The sequence below is a fragment of the Phyllobates terribilis genome, unplaced genomic scaffold (assembly GCF_046119375.1).
Source record: "Phyllobates terribilis strain yellow unplaced genomic scaffold, ASM4611937v1 Scaffold_1__5_contigs__length_1240528914, whole genome shotgun sequence".
NCBI lineage: Eukaryota > Metazoa > Chordata > Amphibia > Anura > Dendrobatidae > Phyllobates > Phyllobates terribilis.
In genome coordinates, this window is record NW_027362761.1 from 512,736,709 (window position 1) to 512,749,699 (window position 12,991).

Below are 12,991 nucleotides of genomic sequence, written 5' to 3' on the forward strand. Positions count from 1 at the left end.
TAGGTATGCAGGATCAGAGTTGGAGCACAAATGGTGAAGCACACCAAACACCAGAGTGCTAATACTAAGACACAGGTGTGTGTCTTATTGGGCTTTGAAATGTCTAGGGAGATGATGTCACATGCCGGACAACCTACAAAGCCTAACGTGGAGCACAACAGTGTGCAGTGGACTGAGGTGAAGGGAGCAGAGCCCGGACCTGGGACAGGTATGTAACAAAGTTTACACTGACTGATAAAAGTAAATGATGCACACTGAGCAATCTATATTAGATCATTCTTGTGCATAGACTGCATTATTCTCTGCAGTTTACATAGGATTATGCTCCACCGAGAACAATGATCTTTTATGTCGCACAAAAGAGTATTTCACCCTATGAATTAGCATTTTGCTGATTCATCGGGTGATCGGCATCCTGTTTACAGGGCAAGATAAAAGTGAAACAAGGTTTTTCCCAGTGCTCGCTCACGAATACCAGTTTAAATGCCACTTAATGGAAGAGTGGTGAAGTGTGGAGAGTTGACACAGACCGGAGAAGTTGGTTGGTCGATCTATTTCTAAAGCAGCGGGAAAGAAAGTTATGTGCAGGTGTTACAGAGACTCTACAACAAACAACTGGAAGGAAATTTTAAGTGAAGACTATTTGGAAAGTTGCTTAATTTTGCACTAAGTAAGTAAATAGAAAATACAAAAATGCAAACAGTGTAAAGCTGTAAATAGCCTTTTGCTTGGGAAAAAAAAGTAATTTGGGTACCAGGAACTCAACCCTCACTCCTTTCAATCCCAAGTGTGTTGCTATTGTAGGTGCTGCAGTGTTTGGTCTGTGGAAAATACTTTGTCTTGAATGTAAGCCCTCATGGGTATGATGGAGATAAACAATATTAACATAATGGCATCAGCAAGATGAAGACAGAACATTCATTTGAACATATGCCATAGTGCCAGACACAAAACAGCCTTTAGCCTTTCATCAAACTTAGTTCTTATCCCACACATGCTAGAGCTGATAAGGTTCATTGTTGTTTATATTGTCAGACAATCAAACATTTGGATGACCTTGTTTTTGCAAATCCAAAGTCATTGTCTAATAAGAGAAGACTGAACTTTGTCGTGTATGGAAATGGAATTATAATTCAAACTGGGATGATGGACTGCAACCAATCTAGAATCAGACAGAAGAAGGACAGATGAGTAACTGTGAGATATGGTAATACATTATTTAAAGTAAAAAGACTTGAGGATACACGAATGTATGATTTATATACCATGCATATTGTCAGGATGACTGGCTAAAACCAATATAAAGCAAGGTTATATATGTAGCATTAAGCGATGCATACATTGATTAATACAAAGCAGGTCAAAATTGAACTATAAGTAAAAATATTGTGACTTCTGGGTGTAAGTTTCATAAAAACCCAGAATCTTTTGTCTTTTAAGGTTCCTATACATATTTGATACTTGTTGCTTCACCCATAAATAATGTTGAAGGATCAGAGATTATCAGACTTGTTCAATTTTAATGGCCCATTCATTTTTTCCTTGGGATAAAAGTACCACCAGAGGTGTTTTCTTAGTTGTTTACTTTACTCTCCCCATTGAAAACATGACTGCTGACTGCTATCTAAAGTATATAGGCTATGAAGACAAGGAAGGATATCAAGGCCTACCTCCAAGCAACTACTGCGTTAAGCCCCCGTCTAACATAGCGAGATCGCTAGCGAGATCGCTGCTGTGTCACGGTTTTGGTGACGCAACAGCGACCTCACCAGCGATGTCGCTATGTGTGACACTTTGCAGCGATCAGGCCCCTGCTGTGAGGTCGCTGATCGCTGCAAAGTGTCCTGGACCATTTTTTGGTCGTTGCCCTCCCGCTGGTCAGCACACATCGCTGTGTGTGACTAGCGGGACCAACGATCAGGCTGGTATCCATGGTAAACATCGGGTTACTAGGGGCACACGCGCACTTAGTAACCCGCTGTTTATCATGGTTACGAGCCTGCTAAAGTGAGCGGTAACCTCCCGCTCACTGTAGCAGAGTGGTAACCATGATAAACAACGGGTTACTAGGTACGCGTGTGCCCCTAGTAACCCGATGTTTACCATGGTTACCAGCCTGCTCCTGCTTCAGCAGCAGGCTGGCAACCAGGAGCAGGACATCGTGGAAAGATTCTTTCCACGATGTCGCTGCTCCCCTGATCGTTGGTGAGCCTGCCTGTTTGACAGCTCACCAGCGACCACATAGCGACGCTGCAACGATCCCTGACAGGTCGTATCGTTGTCGGGATCGTTGCAGCGTCGCTAAGTGTGACGGGGCCTTTACCCCGAAAATAAGACAGGGGCTTATATTATTTTTTGCTTCGAAAGATGGGTTAGGGCTTATTTTCAGAGGATATTTTCAGAGGATGTCTTATTTTACTTCCAATCCACACTTATTCTTGAACAAAAAAATCAACATTTATTCAAATATAATCATGTCATCACACACACACTGCACATACACATGCATATACACACACTGCACATACATACATATGCACATACACACACTGCACATACGTTACATACCAGCCTAGTTACTCTAGACTCCCGCAGTTAACCCCTTAACGACCACCGTAACGCATTTTCACGGCGGCAGTTAAGGGTACTTATTCCTCAGGGACGTGAAAATGCGACGCTGAGGAATAAGGCTGCAGTGCCCCCCAGAGTCGGAAATTCTCCGGGGTCTCAGCTACTGGAGGTAGCTGAGACCCTGGAGAATATGATCAGGGCCGTTTTTTCCGGTCCCTAGTTTGCAATCATTTCTCTCTTCTCTGACATGATATACATGTCAGAGGAGGGAGAAATGAAGCCCCCCACCGAACCTCCCGGTAGCTCCGCCATCCTCCGATAAACCATATCACAGTGATCAAAAAGAATAAAAAATAAATAAATCAAACCCCCCTTGTAACCCCCTTAGGTAAATAAAAATTATAATATATTTTTTTTTTTTTGTCAGGGTTAGGGTTAGCCCAGGGTTAGGGTTAGCCCAGGGTTAGGGTTAGGGTTAGCTCAGGGTTAGGGTTAGCCCAGGGTTAGGGTTATCCCAGAGTTAGGGTTAGGGTTATCCCAGAGTTAGGGTTAGGGTTAGCACAGAGTTATGGTTAGAGTTAACCCAGGGTTAGGGTTAGCACAGTTTTAGGGTTAGCCCAAGATTAGGGTTAGCCAAGGGTTAGGCTTAGCCCAGGGTTAGGGTTGGGGTTAGCCCAGGGTTAAGGTTAAGGTTAGCCCAGGGTTAGGGTTAGCCCAGGGTTAGGGTTAGGGTTATCCCAGAGTTAGGGTTAGCCCAGCTTTAGGTTTAGGGTTATCCCAGGGTTAGGGTTAGCCCAGGGTTAGGGTTAGAGTTAGGGTTAGCCCAGGGTTAGGATTACGGTTATGATTAACGATAGGGTTAGGGTTGTGCTAGGGTTAGGGTTGGGATGTTTTCAATAGTAAAGAAAAAAAAATGATGACGATATTGTGACTAGTGTTGAGCACAAGTGCTCACTACTTGAGTTTGCATCGGGTGCTCGGGTATGCACTGAGTACCTCGGGTGCTCGAGTGACATGCTCGAGTCCTCGCCCCGCATATTTTGCGGTTGTTACACAGCCAAAAAAAACACGCGGGGATTGCCTGCCATACACGAGCCATCCCCGTATATATTTTTTGACAACTTATTCAATATGATGAAGTAATGTTATCAAATTCTGTGTCGTACCTCTGGGTTCAAAATGTTCACCATACCCCTTGATAAAATCCTAGAGGGGTCAAGTTTCCAAAATGGGGTCACTTGTGGGGGGCTTCCACTGTTTAGGCGCATCAAGGGCTCCCCAAATGTGACATGACATCCGTTAATTATTCAAGCAAATTTTACATTCAAAAAGTCAAATGGTGCTTCTTCCCTTCCGAACCCTGCCATGCACCCAAAAAGTGGTTTTCCCCCACATATGAAGTATCGGCTTACTCAGGAGAAATTGCACAACAAATTTTGTGGCCCATTTTCTCTTGTTACCCTTGAGAAAATTAAAAATTTGGGGCCTGAAATAAAATTTGTGTGAAAAAAAGTTAAATGTTCATTTTTTCCTTCCACATTGCTTCAGTTCCTGTGAAGCACGTGAATAAACGTCTTGAATGTGGTTTTGAGCACCTTGAGGGGTGCAGTTTTTAGAATGGTGTCATTTTTGGGTATTTTCTGTCATAAAGGCTCCTCAAAGTCACTTCAAATGTGATGTGGTCCCTAAAAAAATGGTTTTGTAAATTTTGTTGGAAAAATGAGAAATCGCTGGTCAACTTTTAACCCTTATAACTTCCTAACAAAAAAAATGTTGGTTCCAAAATTGTGCTGATGTAAAGTAGACATGTGGAAAATGTTATTTATTAACTATTTTGTGTGACATACAGTACAGACCAAAAGTTTGGACACACCTTCTCATTTAAAGATTTTTCTGTATTTTCATGACTATGACAATTGTACATTCACACTGAAGGCATCAAAACTATGAATTAACACATGTGGAATTATATACTTAACAAAAAAGTGTGAAACAACTGAAAATATGTCTTATATTCTAGGTTCTTCAAAGTAGCCACCTTTTGCTTTGATGACTACTTTGCACACTCTTGGCATTCTCTTGATGAGCTTCAAGAGGTAGTCACCGGAAATGGTCTTCCAACAATCTTGAAGGAGTTCCCAGAGATGCTTAGCACTTGTTGGCCCTTTTGCCTTCACTCTGCGGTCCAGCTCACCCCAAACCATCTTGATTGGGTTCCGGTCTGGTGACTGTGGAGGCCAGGTCATCTGGCGTAGCACCCCATCACTCTCCCTCTTGGTCATATAGCCCTTACACAGCCTGGAGGTGTGTTTGGGGTCATTGTCCTGTTGAAAAATAAATGATGGTCCACCTAAACGCAAACCGGATGGAATAGCATGCCACTGCAAGATGCTCTGGTAGCCATGCTGGTTCAGTATGCCTTCAATTTTGAATAAATCCCCAACAGTGTCACCAGCAAAGCACCCCCACACCATCACACCTCCTCCTCCATGCTTCACGGTGGGAACAAGGCATGTAGAGTCCATACGTTCACCTTCTCTGCATCGCACAAAGACACGGTGGTTGGAACCAAAGATCTCAAATTTGGACTCATCAGACCAAAGCACAGATTTCCACTGGTCTAATGTCCATTCCTTGTGTTCTTTAGCCCAAACAAGCCTCTTCTGCTTGTTGCCTGTCCTTAGCAGTGGTTTCCTAGCAGCTATTTTATCATGAAGGCCTGCTACACAAAGTCTCCTCTTAACAGTTGTTGTAGAGATGTGTCTGCTGCTAGAACTCTGTGTGGCATTGACCTGGTCTCATAATCTGAGCTGCTGTTAACCTGCGATTTCTGAGGCTGGTGACTTGGATAAACTTATCCTCAGAAGCAGAGGTGACTCTTGGTCTTCCTTTCCTCGGGCGGTCCTCATATGAGCCAGTTTCTTTGTAGCGTTTGATGGTTTTTGCAACTGCACTTGGGGACGCTTTCAAAGTTTGCCCAATTTTTCGCACTGACTGACCTTCATTTCTTTCCACCTGACTTCTGCACAACACAACTGATGGTCCAAACCCTATTTATAAGGCAAGAAATCCCACTTATTAAACCTAACAGGGCACACCTGTGAAGTGAAAACCATTTCCGGTGACTACCTCTTGAAGCTCATCAAGAGAATGCCCAGAGTGTGCAAAGCAGTCATCAAAGCAAAAGGTGGCTACTTTGAAGAACCTAGAATATAAGACATATTTTCAGTTGTTTCACACTTTTTTGTTAAGTATATAATTCCACAAGTGTTAATTCATAATTTTGATGCCTTCAGTGTGAATGTACAATTTTCATGAAAATACAGAAAAATCTTTAAATGAGAAGGTGTGTCCAAACTTTTGGTCTGCACTGTATCTCTCTAATTTAAGGGCATAAAAATTCAAAATTACAAAATTTTCAAAATATTTGTCAAATTTCTGTTTTTTTCACAAATAAACGCAAGTCATATCGAAGAAATTTTACCACTATCATGAAGTACAATATGTCACGAAAAAGCATTCTCGGAATCAGTGGGATCCATTGAAGCGTTCCAGGGTTATTACCTCATAAATTGACAGTGGTCAGAATTGTAAAATTTGGCTTGGTCATTAAGTATATAATTGGCTCCGTCCTTAAGGGGTTAAAGGACCTTTTGTTGACATCATGGTCACATGACCGTGATGTCATCAAATGTCCTTAAGCAGTTTTAACCTCAGAATAGAAATACTGAGGGCCCCTAAGAGAGTGCAGGCCCTGAGAAATTGCCCAGTTTTTTTCCCACCTTCTCCCTAATTGACTCCACATTACATACAACATAGGTAAGCAGTATCTAGATCTTTGACAGACATCTCTCTACAATTATCTACCTCTTTAACTGCACTAGCACTTTATTTTTGTATAACACTGGCATTTGGTTGTAGTATAAGGAAATAATATCATGTTCCATGATATAAACTGTAGATCTAGTGAACAATAACATCATGATTGTTGTCAATGATTGCTCTACAATTACCTACTTTTTTGGTTGCACTTGCACTTTATTTTTAAATGTATTGGAATTTGACTTCATTATAAGTAGCAAAATTATTGTATTGATACACATTTCTAATTAAAGATAATACCTGTTATGTGGTTCAATTTCCTTTTTCCTGATCCTTTTTGAAGACCTTATTCATGTATTTTTTTAATACACTGTAGGGATTCACTCTCTTGTACGCATTAGGCCTTAGGTATCGTTCACAAAGGCAATACAGTTTTATTCCAAACACATGCAGTTTTTATTTTTTTCGACAAGTTGCACAGCACCAAAACAAACTCATAAACAAATTTCTAGCCTTGTCCAGGTGCTAACTAAACAGAACAGACCCTGGCTACTCATACACGGCTGAGTTAGCCCCAGCTCGGTCAAACAAACCAGTTATTGTCCATAGCAGCCAGTGATACTTGCGGTTCTCTGCACACAGACTGTGCAGACTCTTCTCAGAGAGGGATTCTTGCCTCTGCTACATCCAGCAGACTGACTGACTTCTCAGTTACTCTATTCAAAGAAAGACTCCGGCAAGTCTCTCTCTAAGCTACAGCTCACATCTTGGTTGGTTCCACCAGCAGCACACTCTGCTTCATCAAGCAGACTGACACTCCCTCAGGAAACTGCCACACAATGAGTTTACTTTCTGCTTCTTAGAGAAACCGTACAGGTGCTTGGATTTAACCCTGTACTGCCCAGCTATGCTAAAACATGTGTATGTCTTGTTGTATTTGTCCAATAAAACAACTATTGATGTTAATATGACGCGCCCCCTGGGCCGTGGGGTACTCGGTAGCCGGGCCGGTCGATGCTGGGGGATGTCACAGTGGCGGTGACCCGGTCCGTGACCCAGGGCGGTCAATAAAAGGGGAATAAAGAAAAGGGAATATAGTTTTTATATAATGTTCGTGATGCCACCTGTGGTATGCGGCTATATGGAGCCGCCGCTGCGGTGCAGATCCTCTCGAGCTGAAGATGATGCAGCAGAGTTGGTTCAGCTCTCCACAGGCAGAGCTTAGCTCCAGGTCAGGAAGTGGTGATGTTATAGATGTTGCTGTGCAGTGTAGTGCAGGGGATGGCGCAGATAATGACCAGTCCACAACTTAATGGCGGTTTCCTCTTATCTTTACTTGCGGTGGTTAGGCAGATCGGGGCACGGGTACTAGCTGGTAGTAGAGGTCCGGGCGGCCTGGAAGCAAGTTGGGGATCCACCTCACCAAGTGAAGTTGGAGGCCTTGCCTTTGCGCTAATCTCTTTGGCCCTGCTGCTTACAGCTGTGCTGTGGCCCTCGTCCCTGAGTAAAACATCTTTGTGCTCACCCGTATGGCAGGCAGCTCGGGCCTTACTGGAGTGTCGCTCCCACGTGGCGGTGCTGGGCCCTATGTGCTGCTTAGCCTCCGGGCGTCTGATTGGGCCAGGAGACCTGCAGTCTCCTGCCCTCCGGTTTCTGTTTCTGGGCCTTCAGTGCCCCACAACCTTGGACTCCGGTGTCCGGTTCTTCTGCGCTCCTCTCTGGGGTGAGCTGCCGTGCAGCTCCACTCCCCAGGTCTTTCCTCTTCGCTGTCTTAACTTCAACTCCTCTCACTAACTCTAACTAACTCCGCCTCCAGATTCAAGTTGCTAAGGGGAGGAGCTCCCCTTGCTGGTCTGGAGCCAGGAAAGTGTTGCATGCTAGTATACCTGACTAGGGGACCCCCGCTTGATTCCAGGCATGACATCACCCCTTGTGAGGGAGGCAATGCCACTGTGACAACCGGACCCCTGGGGTGCCACAAATACATGTGTAGGTGGTTTGTGAGCACCTAAGGCACTCATTTGTAGACTGAAAGATTAAGTTAATCCAGTTCACAAGTTTCTTTCTATATTGATGGGGGACTTATACCATTATGTTCCCAGCTGAAAGATATATATGCTATATGAATATCTATGTAATCTAAAAACTCTGATTGTCTCATAACTGCTGCACCCAGTAAACTAAGTGATACATCACTGAAATCATGGTCTCTTTTCCTACATTCCTACATGCTCTCAGATGAGGTAGCAAAAACCTTGTGACAGATTCCCTTTCCCAGGTCTTTCATCTTCGCTGTCTTGACTTCAACTCCTCTCACTAACTCTAACTAACCCCGCCTCCAGATTCCAGTTGCTATGGGGAGGAGCTTCCCTTGCTGTTATGGAGCCAGGAAAGTGTTGCATTCTAGTATACCTGACTAGGGGACCCCTGCTTGCTTCCAGGCATGGCATCACCCCTTGTGAGGGAGGCAATGTCACTGCGGCAGCCGGACTCCTGGGGTGCCACATTCCCCCCTAGTTAACTTCAGTACTCCCGGACAGAGGATACCTTTTTGAATTAACAATTAACAAAAACAATTCACATTACAAATAGTTTACAAAATCTCAAAAAGCAAAAATCACAAAAACCCAACAAAAGTTGATAGCAGTCACAGCGGCGCTTATTCTTTATGCCACAATCCGGATAATTGAAATTTGGCTGGTGGGAACCACATCAACCCAATTTATGTATCGTCCCTGGGCGTGGCTTCAGGGCACGTTGTCGTTGGGCCTGGTCTTCGGCCACGCCTGCGGTTTATTTTCAAGGCCACTTACCAACTATTTTCAATATTGTCCTGACCACACCTAGTCCTGTGGTCCAATTGTCCATAAATTTAACAACTATATATATCCAAGATTATTTAACAGTTAAAACTATATATAACATACTCTTTAGTTCCTCCAGCGGGCAGGGAGCTGACCTTTCGTACTCCGGGTCGATCTACGTAGTACATTTGTTGTCACTGACATACCCTGGTCTCTAGTGTCTACCCCTGATGTGGTGGGTTCAGTGTGAAATACACTACAGGTAGTCTGAGGTAACACCGGTAGGCTGGGTAATCTCCTACGAATTCTTTGACTCACCCTGGGTACGACAGGTTCACTGCTAGCAGAGGGTAGATTCTCCTGATCTGTTGCTGATGAAGCATCTGTCTCGGGGGCCGACAGGTCTTTTAGATGTTCTTGAGCCTCTGCAGCTTCCGGTGAGGCGCTTGGAGAAGGGTCAGGACCGGGACCACAATCGCTCTGTTCACCTGCGTCCAAGACCAGGGAAATGCTCCAAGGACTGTCTGGACCGTTTCCTCCACTTTTCCTGTGGGCTGAGGGCTGTCTTGGTCGTCTTCTTTGTGTTTCAACTGTTCAGGGCATATCTTCAGGTGGTCTCTTGAGACTGCCGCTGAAGTTTCTCCTCCATCTTTACTGATGAGGCACACCTTGGTGTTATCGAAATTTGAAGGTAAGACAGTGTATGGCTCAACCTCCCACTGGTCATCTAATTTATTGACTCGTCTCTTCCTCTTAAGTATCTGTTCTCCAGGTGATAAGAGAACTGCAGGTGCGTGCTGATTGTAAGTTTTCTCCTGCTTCTGTCTCGCCTGGGACAAACTTCTCTCTACACATTCTTGCACCTTGCAGTATTTTTGCTGCCGCTCTGTATCCCAATCTGCATCTGGTGATGTCGTCTCTGGTGTTAAAACTCCCATGTCTAAGTCAATGGGTAGCTTACCAGGTCTTGCTCTCATCAGGTAAGCGGGTGTACAGTTGGTGGAGTTCACCGGGATGTGGTTATATAGGTCCACCAAATCTGGTAACTTGTTTGGCCACAGGTTACGTTCTTCAAGGGGCAAGGTCTTCAACTGGTCTATTACCACCTGGTTCATCTTCTCGCACAACCCGTTGGTCTGGGGATGATACGGTGTCATCCTTACTTTCTTACAGCCGTACAAGTTACAGAATTCTTGGAACACTTCCGCTTCAAAGGCTGAACCTTGGTCGGTAAGCACTTGTTCAGGGTAACCGTGCGGGCGACAAAAGTGTTGTTGAAATGTATTGGCTGCCGTCTGAGCCGTCTGATCTTTCACTGGCACTACTACCAGGAATCGGGAGTAGTGGTCTACTATGGTGAGAGCGTAGACATAGCCTGACCGGCTTGGGGCTAGCTTCACATGGTCCAAGGCTACCAGTTCAAGTGGTTGTTTGGTGATTATGGGCTGCAGGGGAGCCCTCTGGCTATCGCGGTATTTCCGCCTCGGGTTGCATGGACCACATTCTCGACACCATCTCTCGATTGCTTTCCTCATGCCAACCCAGTAGAATCGCTCACGTAGCAGGACTTCCAACTTCTTCCACCCGAAGTGTACTGCTCCATCGTGGTACGCTTCTAAGACCATTAGCGCATCCCGCCACGGGACTACCACCTGCCAGACCAGTTCGTGTGTCTGGGAGTTGATGCTTCTTTGACACAGCTTTCCCTCGTATATGAACAGCTTGCTCTTCTCCTTCCACAACTGTTGGGTCTCCTGTGGAGCATCTGGATCAGGCTGCGAGTCAGCTTGTGTCTGCAACTCCTTTACCAGGCGGACAGCCGGGTCGCTATCCTGCATCTCTGCCCATCCATGGTGGGGAAATGGGTTGAATGTGGCCTCTCTGTTGGCGGAGCGCTTGTCCCTCACACAGTGGGAGCACTAGGTCACCCCGTGACGATGGAAAGCGGCTAACTCTATCTCCTCCCAGCTCTTCCGGGTCTTCTCCCCCATCTGGCAAGTTGGGCATCCGGGACAGTGCATCAGCATTTGTGTTTTTATGCCCCACCCGATACTTGATGGTAATCTCGTAGTTAGACAGTCGGGCCATCCATCGTTGCTCTAGGGCACCAAGCTTCGTAGTCTCCAGGTGCGTCAGCGGGTTGTTGTCCGTTAAGACTGTAAATCTGGAGGAGGCGAGGTAGTGTTTGAAGTGCTCTGTTACAGCCCAGACTATGGACAAAAACTCCAACTTGAAGGAACTATAGTTGTTGGGGTTCCTTTCCGTGGGCCGGAGCTTCCTGCTGGCGTAGGCAATCACTCTCTCTCTGCCCTGCTGTACCTGGGACAGCACCGCTCCCAATCCCACGTTGCTGGCATCCGTATGAAGTATAAAGGGTTGGCCATAGTCGGGGTAGGCCAGGACTTCTTCTCCAGTAAGAGCCATTTTCAGTCAAGTGAAGGATTCTTCTTTTGTTTTACTCCACTTGAAAGATTCGTCTTCTGGTTTACCCCATTTGAAAGGAGGTTTCGGGTTCTTGGCCTTCTTGGACTGGCCCACTTAGAGGTCCTGCATGGGTGCCGCTATCTTGGTGAAACCCTTAATGAATCTCCTGTAGTAACCTACCAGCCCGAGCAACTGCCGCACTTCCTTGATAGTGGAGGGTCTTGGCCAGTCCTTGATCACAGTGACTTTTTCAGGGTCTGGTGCTACACCTTCGGCACTTACCACATGACCTAGGTACTGCACCTTGGGCTTCAACAGGTGGCACTTGGACGGCTGTACTTTCAGGCCATAACCAGATAGGGCTTCGAACACCTCGGCCAGGTGCTCCAGGTGGTCTTCATATGTCTTCCAGTAGACAATTACGTCGTCTAGGTACAGCAGGATGGTTTTGAAGTTTTTGTGTCCTAGGCAGCACTCCATTAACCGCTGGAAGGTTCCTGGGGTGTTGCAGAGCCCGAATGGGATGCAGTTGAACTCGCTGAGGCCCATTGGTGTTGTAAACGCGGTCTTTTCTCTGTCCGCCTCTGCCACAGGAATCTGCCAGTAGCCACTGGTGAGATCCAAAGTGGAGAAATAGTTAGCTGATCTCAATGCTGCTAATGATTCCTCAATTCTGGGTAATGGGTAGGCGCCCTTATGTGTAATGCGGTTAATCTGCCTGTAATCAACACACATCCTCATTGTACCATCCTTCTTTCTAACGAGAACTAATGGAGCTGCCCAGGGGCTACAACTATTTCTGATCACCCCAGCCTCCTTCATCTCCCGTAACATCCTTTGGCACATTGATAGTGAGCTGGGGGTACACGCCGGTATCTCTCTTTGATGGGCGGATAATCTCCCTTGGGGATATGATGTTGAACCCCTTTTACCTACCCAAAGTCTAGTGGGTGTTTGCTGAAGACTCGCTCATATTCTTGGACCACCCGGTATACTCCATGCTTTTGGTGCAAAGGGGTGGAGTCAGTGCCCACTTGTAGCTTCTGACACCAATCCTCCATCTGCCCCTTGAAGCCATTATCCTCTGCCGGTTTGGATGGAGGTAAGGGTTCCACTGTCTTTATTGCTCTGTTACTGACAGTGAATAGCTTAGATAGGGTAGCATACGGGGGTAAATGGACCTCTTTCTCCCCACAATTCAGGATACGTATCGGTACTCTCCCCTTGCGGACATCGACTACCCCCCTGGCTGTCAAGATGGTGGGCCCACTATCAGAGTACATGGGTTCTACCAGGGCCTGATAATCTTGACCCCTGAGACCGATTGCTGCCCGACACCATATTAACATTTCACTCCTAGGGGGCATTAC

General features: G+C 45.7%; 1 long non-coding RNA gene across 1 annotated transcript in view; it reads left to right on the forward strand.

Moving 5' to 3' along the window:
* The first annotated feature begins 452 nt into the window (after nt 1-452).
* Nucleotides 453-12,991, forward strand: part of LOC141168449 (uncharacterized) — a 176,924-nt gene continuing 164,385 nt past the window's right edge. The window contains exon 1 of the long non-coding RNA XR_012252190.1: nt 453-670. This is a non-coding gene — a long non-coding RNA (uncharacterized lncRNA). The remainder of the gene's footprint in view (nt 671-12,991) is intronic.